This window comes from Podarcis muralis, chromosome 1 (assembly GCF_964188315.1).
Source record: "Podarcis muralis chromosome 1, rPodMur119.hap1.1, whole genome shotgun sequence".
Taxonomy (NCBI): domain Eukaryota; kingdom Metazoa; phylum Chordata; class Lepidosauria; order Squamata; family Lacertidae; genus Podarcis; species Podarcis muralis.
This window is the reverse complement of record NC_135655.1, coordinates 115,296,585-115,313,600: the sequence shown is the minus strand read 5'-3', so window position 1 is coordinate 115,313,600 and position 17,016 is coordinate 115,296,585. Positions and strand designations below refer to the sequence as shown.

At 46.9% G+C, this 17,016-nt stretch overlaps 1 protein-coding gene across 1 annotated transcript in view; it reads right to left on the bottom strand.

The window, feature by feature from the left end:
• WIPF1 (WAS/WASL interacting protein family member 1) overlaps positions 1-3,021 on the bottom strand; it is a 64,028-nt gene extending 61,007 nt beyond the window's left edge. The window contains exon 1 of the mRNA XM_028749260.2: positions 2,441-3,021. The gene's annotated coding sequence lies outside the window, so the exon portion shown is untranslated. The remainder of the gene's footprint in view (positions 1-2,440) is intronic.
• Between the last annotated feature and the right edge of the window lie 13,995 nt (positions 3,022-17,016).

Sequence of the window (17,016 nt, the reverse complement as noted above, 5' to 3'; positions counted from 1 at the left end):
GTTAGGGGGCGCAAATCCACGGGTTAGGGGACGCAAATTACTTGCCCCGGGTGCTGACAACCCACGCTACGCCGCTGGTGAGGCCCAAATCACCACACAACCACCACTCCAAACAGGCACTAAAACTAGCAGCCGCAAAAAGGAAGAGGGTAGAATCCAGACAGCAACTGGGAAACAGAGCAAGGGGAAGTTGCAACACGACTTGCGAATAACCGAGCATCTCTTCCCGATTACAGTGGTACCTCGGGTTACATACGCTTCAGGTTACAGACTCCGCTAACCCAGAAATAGTGCTTCAGGTTAAGAACTTTGCTTCAGGATGAGAACAGAAATCGTGCTCCGGTGGCGCGGCAGCAGCAGGAGGCCCCATTAGCTAAAGTGGTGCTTCAGGTTAAGAACAGTTACAGGTTAAGTACGGACCTCCAGAACGAATTAAGTACTTAACCCGAGGTACCACTGCAATTACATCATATTTCTCTCTCCCTTTCACCCTATTTATCCTTCTCAAACTCTTGTCTTTTCAATCTGACTCGTTTCCACCGTACAGAGAACACAATTCTTCAGCGTTCCTGTGCTACATCGTTACAGTTCTAGACATAATGCTCCTTGTCTTGAGCACTAACGGTAAACCTTTGCACACTATTCCAGAAGCAGGACTCTGCTCATCTCTTGAGCATTTGTAAGGATGCAGGAACCACAACAGTCAGCTGATGGCTAGCCGACCCATTTCGTTTGAGAATACTTCCCGATCTGTTTTCAAAAGCGGGTGGAGTGGGAACAGCAAAAGCGACTGGGGATCTTGTCACATAAATCACACAAAATACAGAAAACAGAGTATTTGTACGCATGCCAGGGAAGAGGAGGGAAATGTTGAACTTTAAATTTATACATAAAGGAAACTGAAAGCCGTTCAATAGCCATTTGGCTCCGAAGCAGTTGCTAACATTAGCTCATGATAGGCACAGGAAGGAGGTAATAGCCAGCATCACATACTTGAGCAGAGCACTGTGGGAATTTTATAAGCGCCTCTTCTCTTCCGTCCTTCTTTAACCCCCCCCCCAAATTCAAGAGATTCAAATGACTTGTACTAAACAGAGAAAATCCAATCAAATCAAGCATGAGGAAGTTGAAACCGAGACAGTGATGCTCATTTATAGCAAGCTGGCAAGCTGGCAAAGTTGCTTGCAGAAGCCATTTCCAAGTGGTTTGCAGCTCACTCTAAGGCGCAGCTGAGGAGATATGGAAGTTTGATTTGATTCACGCCTGCTTAAAATCATAGAACTGTAGACTTGCAAGGGACCCCAAGGGTCATCTAATCCAGCCCCCTGAAAGGGGGAAACATCCCTGGAAGTTCTAGCTGGGGGGGGGGGCATTCACACACACCCTCTCTCACACACACATTAAAACATCACTTGATATGGCACTTATCAAACGCAAATGCAGAAATCAGCTGTAGTTAAAGCACTATCAAAACCCTTTTCCAAAACAGAGCCAGGGGGTGGAGGGGCTAGCCAGGGGTTGTTGTTTTTTTTGCCCCAAGTGAAGTCTCCAGAGGGGTGCAACTGAGGCTCGCAACATATGCAAATGTGCATGTGTTGTGTGTGCCAAACTGGGTCTTTGCCCCAGGGGAAATAAAGCCTAGTTTCACTCCTGTCCAGACACCCACAGCTGCCTTAGGTGAAAACAGGGACTCTCAAGCAGACACACAAAGCAGAGACGTCAATGGAACATCAGCATGAGGCTCTAGATCGTTCCGGTCGTGGGTTCGAATCCCACGTTGGGAAATTAAGATTCCAGCACTGCAGGGGGTTGGACTTGATGAACTTTGTGGGTCCCTTCCGATTCTATGGCTAGAAGGGATTTGATTCCATTTCTTTAAAAAAAAAAAAAAGAGGCAAGGGTTAACGCGGGTTCTGGAACTGGGTCTACTTTATGAGCCACATCTGCTTACCGACGCCCCTCCTCCGCTCCCGGCGCCCGGGGGACGTTTCTAACTTAGGCAGGGGCTACGGAGGGAGCGGCGGCCTGTGGGTCGCCCCGCCGGAGACTTTCGCCCCTCTTTTACACCCCGCTTGCCAAAAAGCAAACAAACCACAAAGCCTGCTCTGCTAAGCGGCGGCTCCTTGGCCAGATGAGCTCTGCAGCAACCCCGGCTCGCCTGGAGCAACAGGGGCGAGGACCGGGAGATCGGCCCGGGATCTGCAGCAGATATTTGGGGAGGGGGGTGGCAGAGGGAGAACCCCAGACTGGAGGCACCTCTCCCTTCTGCTGGTTTAGTTTTTGTTCTTGGGGTGGGGAGATGGGAGGAGCCGCCTCCCCAGCAAAAGTAAACTGACCGATGCTAACATCCACACAAGTCAACACCCCTCCCAAAAACAATCACAATCATCACCGTTATTGTTAATTGTTTTCTTTAAAGGAAAGTGTGAAGGATACCAACCTAAACTTCTACTCGCGCTTTCCTCTGCCCCGGAGCCATTCAGAGGTTGCCAATTGCCCAGAGCCCCTCCAAAAGAGAGAGAGAGGGGCGGAAAAAAAGCCCCTCCCCTGATCCAGATGTTTATGGAAAGGCAGCGGCGCGAGCGGAGGGGGAGGCGAAGAGGAGGAGGAGGAGGAAGAAGGCGGCGAGACAGATCCAGAGAGCAGCCCCGCCGCCCAGAAGCCGCTCCCCCCTCCGAGATCCGTCCTCCTCCTCCTCCCCGGGTAGAGCAGATCTGGGGTCAACCCAGGAAAAGAGAAACGGGGGCGGGGCAAGGGGGGAAAGGATCTGCCCCCCCCCTTGCGGAGATCTGCTGAGATCCTGTGCAAACTGCGGACTCTTACATCCGCGGGTGGTGGCTGGGTGAACTTAAGGCTCGCCGTTGCGCAGGCGGGACCTTTCAGCCTGGGGTGGGGGGCAACCTATTTTTAGAGCCCTCCAGCAGGATCTCGTGTGGTTTTTTTGTACGCAAAGCAGGAGGAGGGAAAAAAGAAAGGGTCCTTCTGGGCTTGTCCTGTATTAGAGACTCCCATGCACTCCCTAGACACGCACACCGCCTCTTCTCAATTGCATTATGGATTGTTTACTTTTACGCATGGGTTCAACTCCCTGCAATGGTTCCCCCCCACCAGTGAGCATGCGCGCGACCTACAGGCATGCCCAGTATCCACCAGAAGCGCCCCCTGCCCGAAGCTGCTGCCCTTAGCCTGCCCTTTACACGCAGCGCCGAGACAGGCAGATCTCTCTCAGTCCGGATAGTGGAGGTGCGAAGGGCAGGCTGGGCCAGGCCCGAAGGACAAAAAAAAAAGGCAGCGGCAAAATGTGCTGTCTTGCTGATCTAGAATGCAAAGAGGATTTATCAAAGGGTAGTTGGGAAACAAGTCCCGCCCGGTGCTGTTAGGCGTGACAACCAAATATTTTTATTTTCCGAATGTGATTTAAACGGGCTGTCGCTGCCTGCGTGCTGCTGGGCAAGAGACTAGTTAAAACAAGATGAACATGGAATTACGTCTTCAGCAAACCCCCTCTGATCAAATCTGCCAAGACGTTCAGATGCATTTAATGTCATAAAATCATTATTTTATTTATTGAATTTATATACCGCCCTATACCCCGGGGGTCTCAGGGTGGTTCACAGAATAAAATCAAGATATATAAAAAAATAGGATTCAGGGCCGTCTTTACCTGGGGGTGCAATGCGGCAAATTCTGGGGGGCGCCAAATGTATACCTACTGTCCCTCTTGATTGGTGGCAGTGAAAAGCAATGGAGCGAAAGTCCCTGCCCCCCTCACTCGGTTACTCTGTAGCATCAAATATTTTTACAATTTTAATTAATTTATTTTATTTCTATACTGCCCTATACCCGAAGTTCTCATTTTATTTTATTTCTATACCGCCCCCCCAAAAGTTCAACAACTCTGGCTTCCCCCCTCCCAAAAAAAACTCAGTAAAAGTTAACTTGTGGGCAGCTAAACTAAATTTGGGGGCCCTGGGCGGATTTTTGCACCCCAGCAGCGCATATGCTAAAGACGGCCCGGATAGGATTCAAATTCTTTCTCAGCTATTTCATCCTAACAAAATGCACATTTGTTTGTCGCTTTATATCAGATCTATCCAAATAGATAAGTTCTATCAATAGTGCTGCGTTATTTTCCTTGGGCAGAGACCTGATGACTAGAACAGCTGCATAGCCTGCAGGAATTTAACTGGCATGGAGATGATGCAATACTAGGAAGTATCACCTGCGGAGTGTTGAGTTCTCCCCAACCAAACCACCTCGCAGCTGCTAAAGGCTCAGGATCTCTGCCAGGGGGTGAAATAAAGGGTGGCAGTGGTTTCGGACCAGCTGTTCTCTGAATCTGACAAAGGGGCTGGTCATTTCTAGGGAAAGTTTGTTCTCATTATTTCTGGTGAAGTCTTTCAGCTAGAGTTCCTCCCCCACCCCAACATATCACACCCTTGTGGTCCACATTAGCTAATCTGAGTGGACATGTTGCCCAGGATATGAATTTAAATATAAACAAATTCATACCCTAGGCAAAATGTCCACTCCAGGCGGCTTACAATACCTCAAACAAAGATCAGTAACAACACAATCAAACCATGAAGCAAAAATAAGGTTGGTTTAAAAACACACACAACCCAGTATGGCTAGAGCCAAACAATAAGCAGAAGAGCACAATCAAAACCAAGCAGAGGAAAAATAACTTTTTTAAAAAATGCCCACCAAAAATAAAAACAAAATCCTAGTAGTTCCCTCACTGCGAGAATTGAGGTTACAAGGAACCAGGCAGAGGGCCTTCCCGGTAGTGGCGCCCGCCTCGTGGAACGCCCTCCCATCAGATGTCAAGGAAATAAACAACTGTCTTACTTTTAGGAGACATCTGAAGGCAACCCTGTTTAGGGAAGTTTTTAATGTTTGATGTTTTTAATATTCTGTTGGGAGCTGCCCAGAGTGGCTGGGGATGATAATAATTATGATGATGATGATGATATCCCTCCCATCTAGCTGGGTTGCCCCAGCCACTCCGGGTGGCTTCCAACACATATAAAAACATTTTTAAGAAAACACATCAAACATTAAAAGCTTCTCTAAACAGGGCTGCTTTCAGATGCCTTCTAAAAGTTGTGTCATGGTCAGATCACTTCCTGGTGCAACTGGACTTCTCCGCAACCCTTCCCCTCTGCAGGGAGGTGGGACCAATTCGGATGGTCCGCCCCCGCCACTTAATGGATCCAATTGGTTTCCAGAGAGTGGTAGGGGATGCTTTATCCCAAGTTGATGGCCTTTCAGCTGATTCCCTGGTGGCACGCTGGAATGCGGAGTTAACCAGGGCTATTGACTGTCTGGCTCCGAAGCGCCCTCTCCGATTGCATGGAGCCCGGACAGCCCCGTGGTTTTCCCCAGAGCTGAGGGTGATGAAACAATCGTTGAGACGGCTAGAGCGCCGGTGGCGGAAAACTCATTCTGAATCAGACCGGACACGGGTTAGAGCTCAGCGTCGAGCCTACCAAGTGGCAATGGCGACGGCGAAGAGGGCCTTCTTCGCCGCCTCCATTGCATCTGCAGAAAACAGCAGCAGGAGACTTTTTCAGGTGGTTCGCAATCTATCGGAACCACCTGTACCACCGGGGCCTGGTAGGGACCCCAAGATCTCCTGCAATGCTTTTGCAAAGTTTTTTGCAGATAAAATCGCTCAGATTCAGAAGGAGGTAGACTCCACCGTGGGAGCAGGGCCAGGGCGGGAGAGTGCTAGAGTTCTGTCTGGTCCTGTTACATGGGATCAATTCCAATCTGTTACCTCTGAGGATGTGGACAGGCTGCTTGGAAAAGTGAAACCGACCACCTGTCTCCTTGATCCTTGCCCATCCTGGCTGATAAAAGCGAGCCGGGAAGGGCTGGGCGATGGGCTCTGCGGGGTGGTGAATGCTTCCCTCTGTGAGGGAGCCTTCCCAGACCCGCTGAAAGAGGCGGTCATTAAACCGCTTCTTAAAAAAACATCTTTAGACCCGGCCAATTTGGCCAACTATCGCCCAGTCTCAAATCTGCCATTCTTGGGCAAGGTGATTGAGCGGGTGGTTGCTGAACAACTCCAAGCACGCCTGGAGGAAACGGACCATTTGGATCCCTTCCAATCGGGATTCAGGTCTCACCATGGGACTGAAACTGCCTTGGTCGCACTGGTTGATGATCTCCGGCGGGCTAGGGACAAAGGTGAGAGCTGTTTCCTAGTTCTGCTGGATCTCTCAGCGGCCTTTGACACCATCGACCATAACATCCTTCTGGACCGTCTAGAGGGGTTGGGAGCTGGGGGCACTGTCATACAGTGGTTCCGCTCCTTCCTCCTGGGCCGTGTCCAGAAAGTGGTGGTGGGGGATGAGTGTTCAGACCCCTGGGCTCTCACTTGTGGGGTGCCTCAGGGTTCTGTCCTCTCCCCCATGCTTTTTAATATCTATATGAAGCCGCTGGGAGAGATCATCAGGGGGTTTGGACTGGGTGTTCATCAGTACGCAGATGACACCCAGCTCTACCTCTCCTTTAAATCAGAACCAGTGAAGGCGGTGAAGGTCCTGTGTGAGTGCCTGGAGGCGGTTGGAGGATGGATGGTGGCTAACAGACTGAGGTTGAATCCTGACAAGACAGAAGTACTGTTTTTGGGGGACAGGGAGCGGGTTGGTGTGGGGGATTCCCTGGTCTTGAATGGGGTAACTGTGCCCCTAAAGGACCAGGTGCGTAGCCTGGGAGTAATTTTGGACTCACAGCTGTCCATGGAGGCGCAGGTTAACTCTGTGTCCAGGGCAGCTGTCTACCAGCTCCACCTGGTACGCAGGCTAAGACCCTACCTACCCGCGAACTGTCTCGCCAGAGTGGTGCATGCTCTAGTTATCTCACGCTTGGACTACTGCAATGCGCTCTACGTGGGGCTACCTTTGAAGGTGACCCGGAAACTGCAATTAATCCAGAATGCGGCAGCTAGACTGGTGACTGGGAGTGGCCGCCGGGACCATATAACACCGGTTCTGAGAGACCTGCATTGGCTCCCAGTACGTTTCCGAGCACGATTCAAAGTGTTGGTGCTGACCTTTAAAGCCCTAAACGGCCTCGGTCCTGTATACCTGAAGGAGCGTCTCCACCCCCATCATTCAGCCCGGACACTGAGATCCAGTGCCGAGGGCCTTCTGGCGGTTCCCTCATTGCGAGAAGTGAGGCTACAGGGAACCAGACAGAGGGCCTTCTCAGTAGTGGCGCCCGCCCTGTGGAACGCCCTCCCATTAGATGTCAAAGAGATAAATAATTACCTGATATTCAGAAGACATCTTAAGGCAGCCCTGTTCAGGGAAGTTTTTAATATGTAACGCTGTACTGTTTTTAACACTGATTGGGAGCCGCCCAGAGTGGCTGGGGAAACTCAGCCAGATGGGTGGGGTATAAATAATAAATTATTATTATTATTATTATTATTATTATTATTATTATTATTATGTAGTTCTTTATCTCCTCGGCATCTGATGGGGAGGCGTTCCACAGATGGGGCGCCACTGCCAATACAACTACAGTAGTGGCATATCAATAATGACTATGGTTTGGATTATACGCCGTCCTATAGGAAATTGTTAGGGAGAGAGTTCTGCCTTTGAACACCATGACAGCCTTGGCATCTCCTCCGATTCGTATGGTTCTCTGAATTTGCCAAGGCCTCAATTTCTATGTTTCATGTATCCATCAAGTCTATGAGCAGATACACAGTGTACATGCTGTATCCCCCCCCCCCCCTCTGGCAATACACCTTGTGCCCCTCCATTTGTAGACTGGAATCTGGATTTTAAAGCCATTGACTTAGAAGTACATTGTATTTCTTTCAGGGCAGTTTGACTCATGTGAAGGTGCTTTGTCCCTACGTACCCACAATATCCAAACGAGGTGCTTTGCTTTGAAACGCTCCCACCAGTGTCCATTGACCTCCCAAGAGTTTATCGTCCTTGCCTTGCCTCTAATGGCCTCGATTACATCTATCTGGGGAAGTGTGTGTGTGTGGGGGGGGGAGAACAGTGGTGCTCTGGGGACACAGATGCCACAGGCAAAGGGGCAGGCAGAAGAAAAAGAGCCCCATTAAACAGTAGGGGAGAGAGGCTGCTGCCAACTCTGCTTTCTCAAGTTGCAGGATGTGCAGAGGTGTGGAAAGGTCAATTACTTCTTCAAATGATGCCCGCAAGCCTCCCATCTTGATTCACATAAAAAATAGCATTAATAGGCAGGCTGTACAACTTTCCGGGTGTTTTTCCCCCACCCCTCTTCTCTTCAAACTTTGTTCTGTTTTGGTTTTTGCTCTAAACCTTCCTTCCTTCCTTCCTTCCTTCCTTCCTTCCTTGGCTTTGGGGAAAAATCCATCTTGTGCCATTGTACAAGTTCTTAGGATAGGGCTTGCTTACTGCTGTCTCAGGCTCAATGTCACAAAACAGGACATTGCATAGCAGGGAAGTTTCGGGCACATTGTGGCGAAAACATTTAGTTGGCGTGCACTGGGATCTAGGCATAGCTGTCAACCGCCCCTTATTTGGCGGGAAACTCCCTTATCCCAGCGCCGTGTCCCGCTGCTGTCCCGGATTGATGATGTCCCTTAAATTTCCCGGGTTTCATGCTCACCTGGCTCAGAAGGGAAGCAGCGGCTCAGGGTCCTCCGCCTCGAGAGAGCGTGCGCACGAGCTGCCATGTCTCCATCTCTACATTTCCCCCCTCAGGGGCACATTGTGAAAGACGGGTGGTGGTGGGCAGACAGGCAGCCCCTCTCTTGCGAGGTTTCCCGCCGCGCTGCCAGGGGAAGCCGGAGGCGGCAGCGGCGGCCTGAGGGAGGAGGAAGAGGAGGGGATGGGGAGGGACACAGAAGGGCGGCGCTTCAGCGGCCGCGGCGGTGCTGCAACCGCCTCATGCCAGGCTCACGGGCGGCGTGGGCGAGAGTCTCTCTCCCTCCCTCTCAGGAGGAACTCATAAACTAAGCAAAATCCCTTATTTTGGCTGCTGATCCCTTATTTCCGAGGCTGCTGGTCCCTTATTTTCAAATCTGTAAGTTGACAGCTATGGACCCAGGTCTCTAAACCATGCTCCAGGTCAGGTGTGCGGAACCTTTGGCCCTCCAGATGTTGCTAAACTGTCAGGCCCAGCAGGGCTGGTCAGGGATAATGGGAGTAGGGATTCAACAACATGTGGAGAGCCAAAGGTTCCCCCCACTGTTTGGAGGGACGCATTTGACGTACTTTGTAAGAATAGGAAGTGGTGGTGATCACCCACTTAGCAGCTTTCATTATTCTAAATTGGAAAACCACCACTAAGTATTGGCAATAAACCTTATATGCAGTACATAGAAAGAATGATTTTATTTTATTTTATTTTATTTTGCTTTATAGAGGGCTAAGAATTGCCTTTCAGTGCAGCTATGAGCAAGATCCTTTGACTTCCTATGCTATATTGTTTCCAACATCTATTCCTGTTAGATAAGCTTGGGGCTGGATCTAGACACATCAAAGAAGTGTTTCAGTTAAACCGCTGACCTTCTGATCGGCAAGCCCTAGGCTCTGTGGTTTAACCCACAGCGCCACCCGCGTCCCAGTAGTTAGACTTGAGATACAACAAATTCATATTTGCACACTAGGAAGCCCTGCATTATGTTGCTCAACATTTAAAGGGCAGGTGAGCCAAATATGGGGCAACTTAATACTTCTGCTTTTGTTTTTTAATGGTTTTAGATCGTCTGGTGCATACACAGAGATTATTATTATTTAAATAAAGACCACCCTGTAAAATTTGGGCCCATGTTTTGATGTGGTAAAAGAGTAACTGCTGAAAAATGCAACTTTTGCAAGCCACCAGCAAGGCAAACAACCCCTACTGGTGATGAAATTCATCATTACGCAAGATTGCTTTGCTGTGATATTCCACTATGAATGATGTGGTGCTGATGTTGTTCTTCGTAATGAGGCCCAGGCCCAGGATGGATTTCTAGCACTGCAGAGAGCTGGGCTGATGGATGCCGTGAAAAGAAATATCCAACACTGTTATCCTAAGCCCTGTCTTTTTGCCTTTGCTTCTTCCTGCAACTCCTTCTTGCAAATGTGGAAACAGGAACTGCTTCGTCAGCATGAGACTCATAATGCCTCTGGGAGAGAGGAAACCACAGCAAAGAGGACAAATATACACTTAAAGTGAACAGAACAGTGGAGCCGTTTGAAAATCCAGCCCTAACGACAGAGTGAGCACAACAGGAAATGTCTTAAAACTGTGGATCCAGCAGTTTGTGACTTCATGAAGTCAGAGATGCTAAGGCGGAATTGACATTTGCAAGTGTTCGATTTCTCAGCAGCGAATGCCAGGAAGCCGTGTTTTGCTGTGGTTCACTTCCAGGCAGAAATTAAAATTCTGTTTCTGTGGCATTCGGTTGAAATGAAAATGTCCAGTTAACATTTCCGCACTGTGGGCATAAGTCCCACTGAAATTAGGGGGACTTACAGTGGTACCTTGGTTCTCAAACGCCTTGGTACTCAAACAACTTGGAACCCAAACACTACAAACCTGGAAATATGTGTTTCGGTTTGCGAACCTTTTTTGGAAGCTGAACGTGCTCCATTTTGAGTGCCACACTTCCGTTTTGAGTGTTACGCTGAGTTTTTTGCTATTTATTTTGCGTATTTGTTTTTGCGGCTCTTTTTTGTTTTGTTTTTTGTGACAGTGTGGAACCCAGTTCAACTACTGATTCATTGATTGATTGTGTGACTGCAGTACCTTGTTTATTGTTTTCATTTTATGGATCAATAGTCTTGTTAGATCAGGCATAGGCAACCTTCAGTCCTCCAGATGTTTTGGCCTACAACTCCCATGATCCCTAGCTAACAGGACCACTGGTCAGGGATGATGGGAATTGTAGTCCAAAACATCTGGAGGACTGAAGGTTGCCTATGCCTGCGTTAGATAGTAAAATTCATGTTAAATTGCTGTTTTAGTGGTAGTTTTTAAAAGTCTGGACTGGATTAATACATTTTGCATTACTTTCTTTTTTTAAAAAATAATATTTATTAAGAGTTTCAAAATTACAGAAAGAAAGAAGAAAAAACAACACCACAATATATAAAAAAGAAAAAAGAAAAACGGAAAAAATACATAAAAAATCAATACAACAACACAACAAGAAAAAAAAATTGCAGATCCCTTTTTGCATATCTTTACCTTTCATTTGCTTGTTTCATTGACCACCTCACACCTCCCTTTTTGTATTCTAACTTAATTAGTTGTTTCAGCAAATTCTTTCCATCTTTCTCAATTTTTATTAAATAGTTTATCTTAACAGTCTAACCTATTACTTAACTCAACAGATCCTTTCCATCTTTCACCATATTCTGTTATTCAATTTGCCTTAATTTGTTTAACCTTATCTTGCCGTAAAATGCCTTAGAACTTAAAACTTAATACTTATTTATACATAACTCCTTATATCATTTCTACTAAAGCCCAATAGTTTCATTCCAACATTTTCCCCAATATTAATTTACACTAATTCCCAATATAACAATTTTTCTTTATAGACTTTCTTCGAATCTTCCTGGTCTCGGGTTATGTCAGTCCTTACTGTCCATTCCATCTAGTCCATCAACCTGGTAGTCTTATGTCCGAGACTCTTAAGTCTCTTCCATGCCCCTTCTGCAGATCATCTTCTTCTTGTTTATACTTGCACTTTTCCTTGTCTTTTGTTGGTCTCTTTCTTAATTTCTTTCCTTTCTCATTGAAGAGTGGGTCTCTGGGGGTTTCCAGCCCAAAATTGCCTCCCCTCATCAGACCAACCCATTCCCCAGAGTCCCACTCCCCACGGTCATCAACATAATCCAAAAAATATTCAACAGCATGTTTCAGAGTCCCTCCGAAATTAAGAGCCTCCTCAGCTCCAGACTTCCCCTGGCCCACTCCAAATGCAATCTTCAAAAACAGAGGCTTATGCTCCTGCAGGGCCTCAGATCTCTCCATTTGTATTGCTTGAGGTGCTACCGCAACCTCATCCATTATCTTCTGCACTTGTACTTGCCCAGCTAAAACAGGTTCCTGAGTTGGTCCCTGAATAATTTCTGTGACAGTATTCCGTACAGCCGTCATCAAATCCAGCTTTTCATTTATTAAATCCATCTTCTCATGCATCTGCTCCAACAGTGCATTTGTCTTGCAAAAAGCAAGCACCAAAGCTTCCTCCCAACACATTTTGTCCAAGGTCAAAAGACTGGTCCCACGATCTTAATCTTACAGCTGTAGAGTCTCCAAGCAGACTGCAGCAACAATTTAACAAGCTCCCTCTAGAGGAGACAATTTCTATTTGTATCCATCTTTTTAAAGCAAGTCCAACAAAGGAAGATTACTTTCATTTTTCAAATACTTTGTTTCTTTAAAATGCAAAAGGCAACATTGGAATCAGTTTGTTTCTCTTTTTTAACTATCTGTCAAAATGTTCCATTCACAGTCAATGAACGTCTCCGACAATTTCTGTCTCTGACACCCCGTTCCCAGGTTTGAGACGGTGGAAACTTATCTTTCTTTACTCCCTCTCATTTTTGCATTACTTTCTATGGGAAAGCGTGCCTTGGTTTTGGAACGCTTTGGTTTTGGAACGGACTTCCAGAATGGATTAAGTTTGAGAACCAAGGTACCACTGTACTTCCAAGTAAACATGTATGGGATCAGAGTTTAAATGCTTCAACCCCAATTACATTTGCTTGGGAAGGAACACTTTTTCTTTTTTTTACATTTCGATATGAACGAGTTTAATATTATGTACACATTCCCAGCTTAAAATGCAGTGGGGTCATTTTCATTTGCAGGTCACTGTACGCATCAGTAGGATTGGATGTGTTTCCTTGTCTCCTGCTGTCTGTCCAGACTGGAGGGGGGGAGGGGGGAAAGGCAGGGATGTTGTTACAGGGCATATGTATTCCAATCGGATCAAAGCTGGTTTGCAGGGAAATGCTTTAAAATGCAGCGTTTCTCAAGAAACTACAGGATAGGTGTGGATTGCAGCTAACATCGTGTGTCCAAGGCTTGAGAAACCAGTGGTGGGGAAATTAACATGTTTAACTAGAGAAAAATCATTTCTGACATTTATTACAGAGTGGAAACTTCTTATGGACTTTTTGCATGAAAGAGAAAAATGAATTGGCAATATCTGGATTTGAAGATGGAAAAAATATTGGCTTATAGAAAATAGAACAGCTGGTTGTTAACGAGTGAATACTACATTTAGCTGCAGGACAGAGAACCTGAAGTCTTTAAAAACTTTTTTCATTGTCTTTTCTTTTCTTTTATCTTTTCTTTTCTTTTCTTCTTTTCCATTCTCTCCTCCATTCCATTTTAGGTTAGATTTCAGTAGCATTTCTTTATTTCAGTGTACATATTATAAAAAGGTACTTATCTTCGGATAAGTATCAATAAATATAGATTTTCTTTAAATTAAACAGTGGTGTGAGTGCACTGGGTGTAGAATAAATGGCAGTGTGCACACAGCCTAAGAATAGGATGCAAATGATTTGAGATCTTCTTTCTCAGCAAGTCTGAAATCCTAAGTTCTCTTAGAAATCCCACTGAACTCAGCAAATCTCACTTCTTAGTAAACATAACATAGGACTGAACTGCACACATGCACTGGAAGAAAGCAATCCACAGTCCCCGGCCGATGCAAATTATTTGCCTCCCTTGATTGTCAAAGATCAAGATTGCAACCCAGAAACCTCAGACCATCAGTCGAGACTCTCTCCATGTTGTCAGGATCTGTGGATGGCAGCCAGCCGCAGACTGGTGTCCCACATGATAATAATGAACTCATTATCTGAGCGTGGATCCTTATTTAGCAAAAATGAACCGTCCAACACAAGAGGGAAGCATCATCAGACTCAGGGGAAATCCCAAGGTTTACAGAAATAGATTTTTTTAAAGGGGAAAACCCCCCCCCCCAAGCCAGTGAGGTCCAGCGCCGAGGGCCTTCTGGCGGTTCCCTCGCTACAAGAAGCCAAGTTACAGGGTACCAGGCAGAGGGCCTTCTAAGTAGTGGCACCCACCCTGTGGAATGCCCTCCCATCAGATGTCAAAGAGAAAAATAACTACCAAACTTTTAGAAGACATCTGAAGGCAGCCCTGTTTAGGGAAGCTTTTAATGTTTAATAGGTTATTGTATTTTAGTGTTCTGTTGGAAGCCGCCCAGAGTGGCTGGGGAAACCCAGCCAGATGGGCGGGGTATAAATAAATCGTTATTATTATTATTATTATTATTATTATTATTATTATTATGAGGGTTGATGAATAAAGGTGAATGGGGTTCTCTCCCACCAACCTTAGTCAGTTGTTAGCCAGCCCCCATCTGCCTGTCTTCTTACTTACACCAGAAATTGTGCGATCTGTCAGATTCCTCCTTAATCTGTGACATGTAGAACTCAGCAGGGAGGAAGGGGATGGGGACAACCAGAATTAGTTGGCTCCGGCTTTCAGCTATGGCGCCACCTGCTGTTAGCCTCCCTGCTTTCCACCCTACACCTAATGGGCATCAGCCACCAGTGCTCTAAGAGGGAGAGGATCCAGCAAACCCTTCCAATGAGGACTTTTCAGTGGCCAGGGAATGGTGACTGTTGGAGTGAGCAGGGGTGAGTGGAATAGGATGAGGGAGGGATGTAACTGAGTGCTCTGAAAGAAGGCATGGCTGGCTGGCTCCCTGAACAGGAACATTGTACATTGCAGTGCCTTGTTGAAGGTCCCACTTGTGCAAAGAAATTTCTCAGGCAGTTCCTACCTTGCTTACAGTTTGGACTCTTCCTAGGACTGGAGAGCCTCTGTCCCTGCTCACCACAGCATGCAATCCTTCCTGAAGCACCAGTCACATCTGGGCCATAGCTGTCAACTTACAGATTTGAAAATAAGGGACCAGCAGCCTCAAAAATAAGGAATCAGCAGCCAAAATAAGGGATTTTCCGAGCACAGGTATGTTCGACTTCTGAGCCCCTCCAAGCCAAAGGCAGAAAGCCCAGCCTGCAGCCAAACGAAGCCTCAAGCGGTGGTTCCCACAGCGCAGCAACCTGGCAAAGGGGATGCAGCAAGGAAAACCACCGCCACCTCTCCTCTGGGAAGCGCTGAGCAAAGGCGAGTCTCCAGGCAACGCGGCCGATTTGATCAGCACAAGGAATACAAGCTCCACCCCCCAGTCGTTCTTAGACTCCTTATTGGGTGAGCAGCGCAGCCAAGCAACACAGTTGGGGCCTCCCTCCTCCCTGGCCGGCAGGGAGGGAGGGAGAGGAGCTGCTTCCTTTGAAACCCGGGAAATTTAAGGGACATCATCAATAAGGGACAGCAGCGGGACACGGCGCTGGGATAAGGGACTTTCCCGCCAAATAAGGGACAGTTGACAGCTATGCTCTGGTTATTGATGAAGGTGGAAATTTCTTTTGTACTGAGAGCTTCCTTGAGCAAAGCACACACAAGACAGAAACCATTTTTATGCCAGTTTTTTTCTGGTAGGAATGTGAGTACTGTATAGGTGGGGGAAGATGCTATTTGAAAAAGGCGGCACTGCTTCTCCGCCACGACTTTTTAAGGATATGTGTCAGTGGCTCTTGACAACAGCTACAGGGAGCATCTGTGTTCCAAAATGGGTGATAAAGTTTTGACAAAGGGGAATTATTTCCTCTAAAGGCCTTGATGTTGATATAGGACAGGCCGAACAGCAGTGCGAACGAATAAATACATATCTGAATTTATTTATTCTCTCCTGTAGCATGGCAGGACTGTGTTCACAGGCTGGATATGTATCTTATTATCTTCCATGGTAACTTAAACCATAAAATAGAGGGGGCGAGGAATATATAGCAGAGCTGTCAACTTTCCCCTTTTCTTGCAAGGAATCCTATTCGGAATAAGGGAATTTCCCTTTAAAAAAGGGAAAATTGACAGCTATGATATATAGACTGAAGGCATGAACCACATTTCCCTTCCCCAGGAAGAGGAAGATTTTGGTTCTGACAAGTTTCCCTAGCTGGATAAATGGGTCTTTAACACAAATGTCCCCTTGCTAGGGTTTTAGTCTTGTTTAGAGTGCAGGGGCGAAACTGGGCTATATTCCACCCAGGTCAAAGACCCAGTTTGGTGCGCGCGCGCACACACACACACACACACACACACACTCTCATGCCCATTTGTGTACACACACAGAGGCCAGGAGTCTCAATGGCGCTCCTCTGGAGGCTTCACCCGAGGCAAAAAAACACAACATGGCTAGCCCCACCCCCCCAATAGCTACGGCACTATAAAATGAATATTGTGGTGGGGTCAGGGTTGTGTGTGAGGTCAGCTAGGCTAATAGATAGTGGCTAGCCTGAGGTCACCCAGCTGAGATTTGAACCCTGGTCTTTCAGGTTCTAGGCCCAAACTCTAACCACTAGGCCACACTGGCTCTTTGTGATCACCATGGTGATACATTGTCTATGAAGGCAGCAGAAGCATGTGAATTCCAACCTATAGCTAAACAGCTTTCTTTCTTTGTCAATTAGTTCAAAACCTTGTTCTGGAATAGGAGTTGGCTAACTTTCCACCATGCCACCGACTTTACTGCTCCTATTGTAACCGTGTCCATTATAGAAATACTGTATTTCCACCACAGGAGGGAGCCTGTGACTCACAAATTCGACTGCAACCGGCATTTGCTTGAAGCGGGGGAGGGGGCGAAGATTTTTTGGGTTGGCTAAAAATTAAAATCTGAAACATTTAAATTCTTATTTTATACAGTGCCCTAAACTGGGTGCTTGCATGCTCTCAGCACACATTCTCCAAAATTCTAGTGAGAACAACCAATAGTCAGATGGGCAAGTCCCATAGAATTCAGTGGTGCTTACTTCTGAATAGACCCACGTAGGATTGCACAGGATATAACAGTTTTTTCTGTGTGGCTTTAGGGCATGCATGTGAAATTGCGACATTTAGAATTGCAGTCAATTGGCCTGCTTATCTCATATCCGAGCATGTGTACAGGAG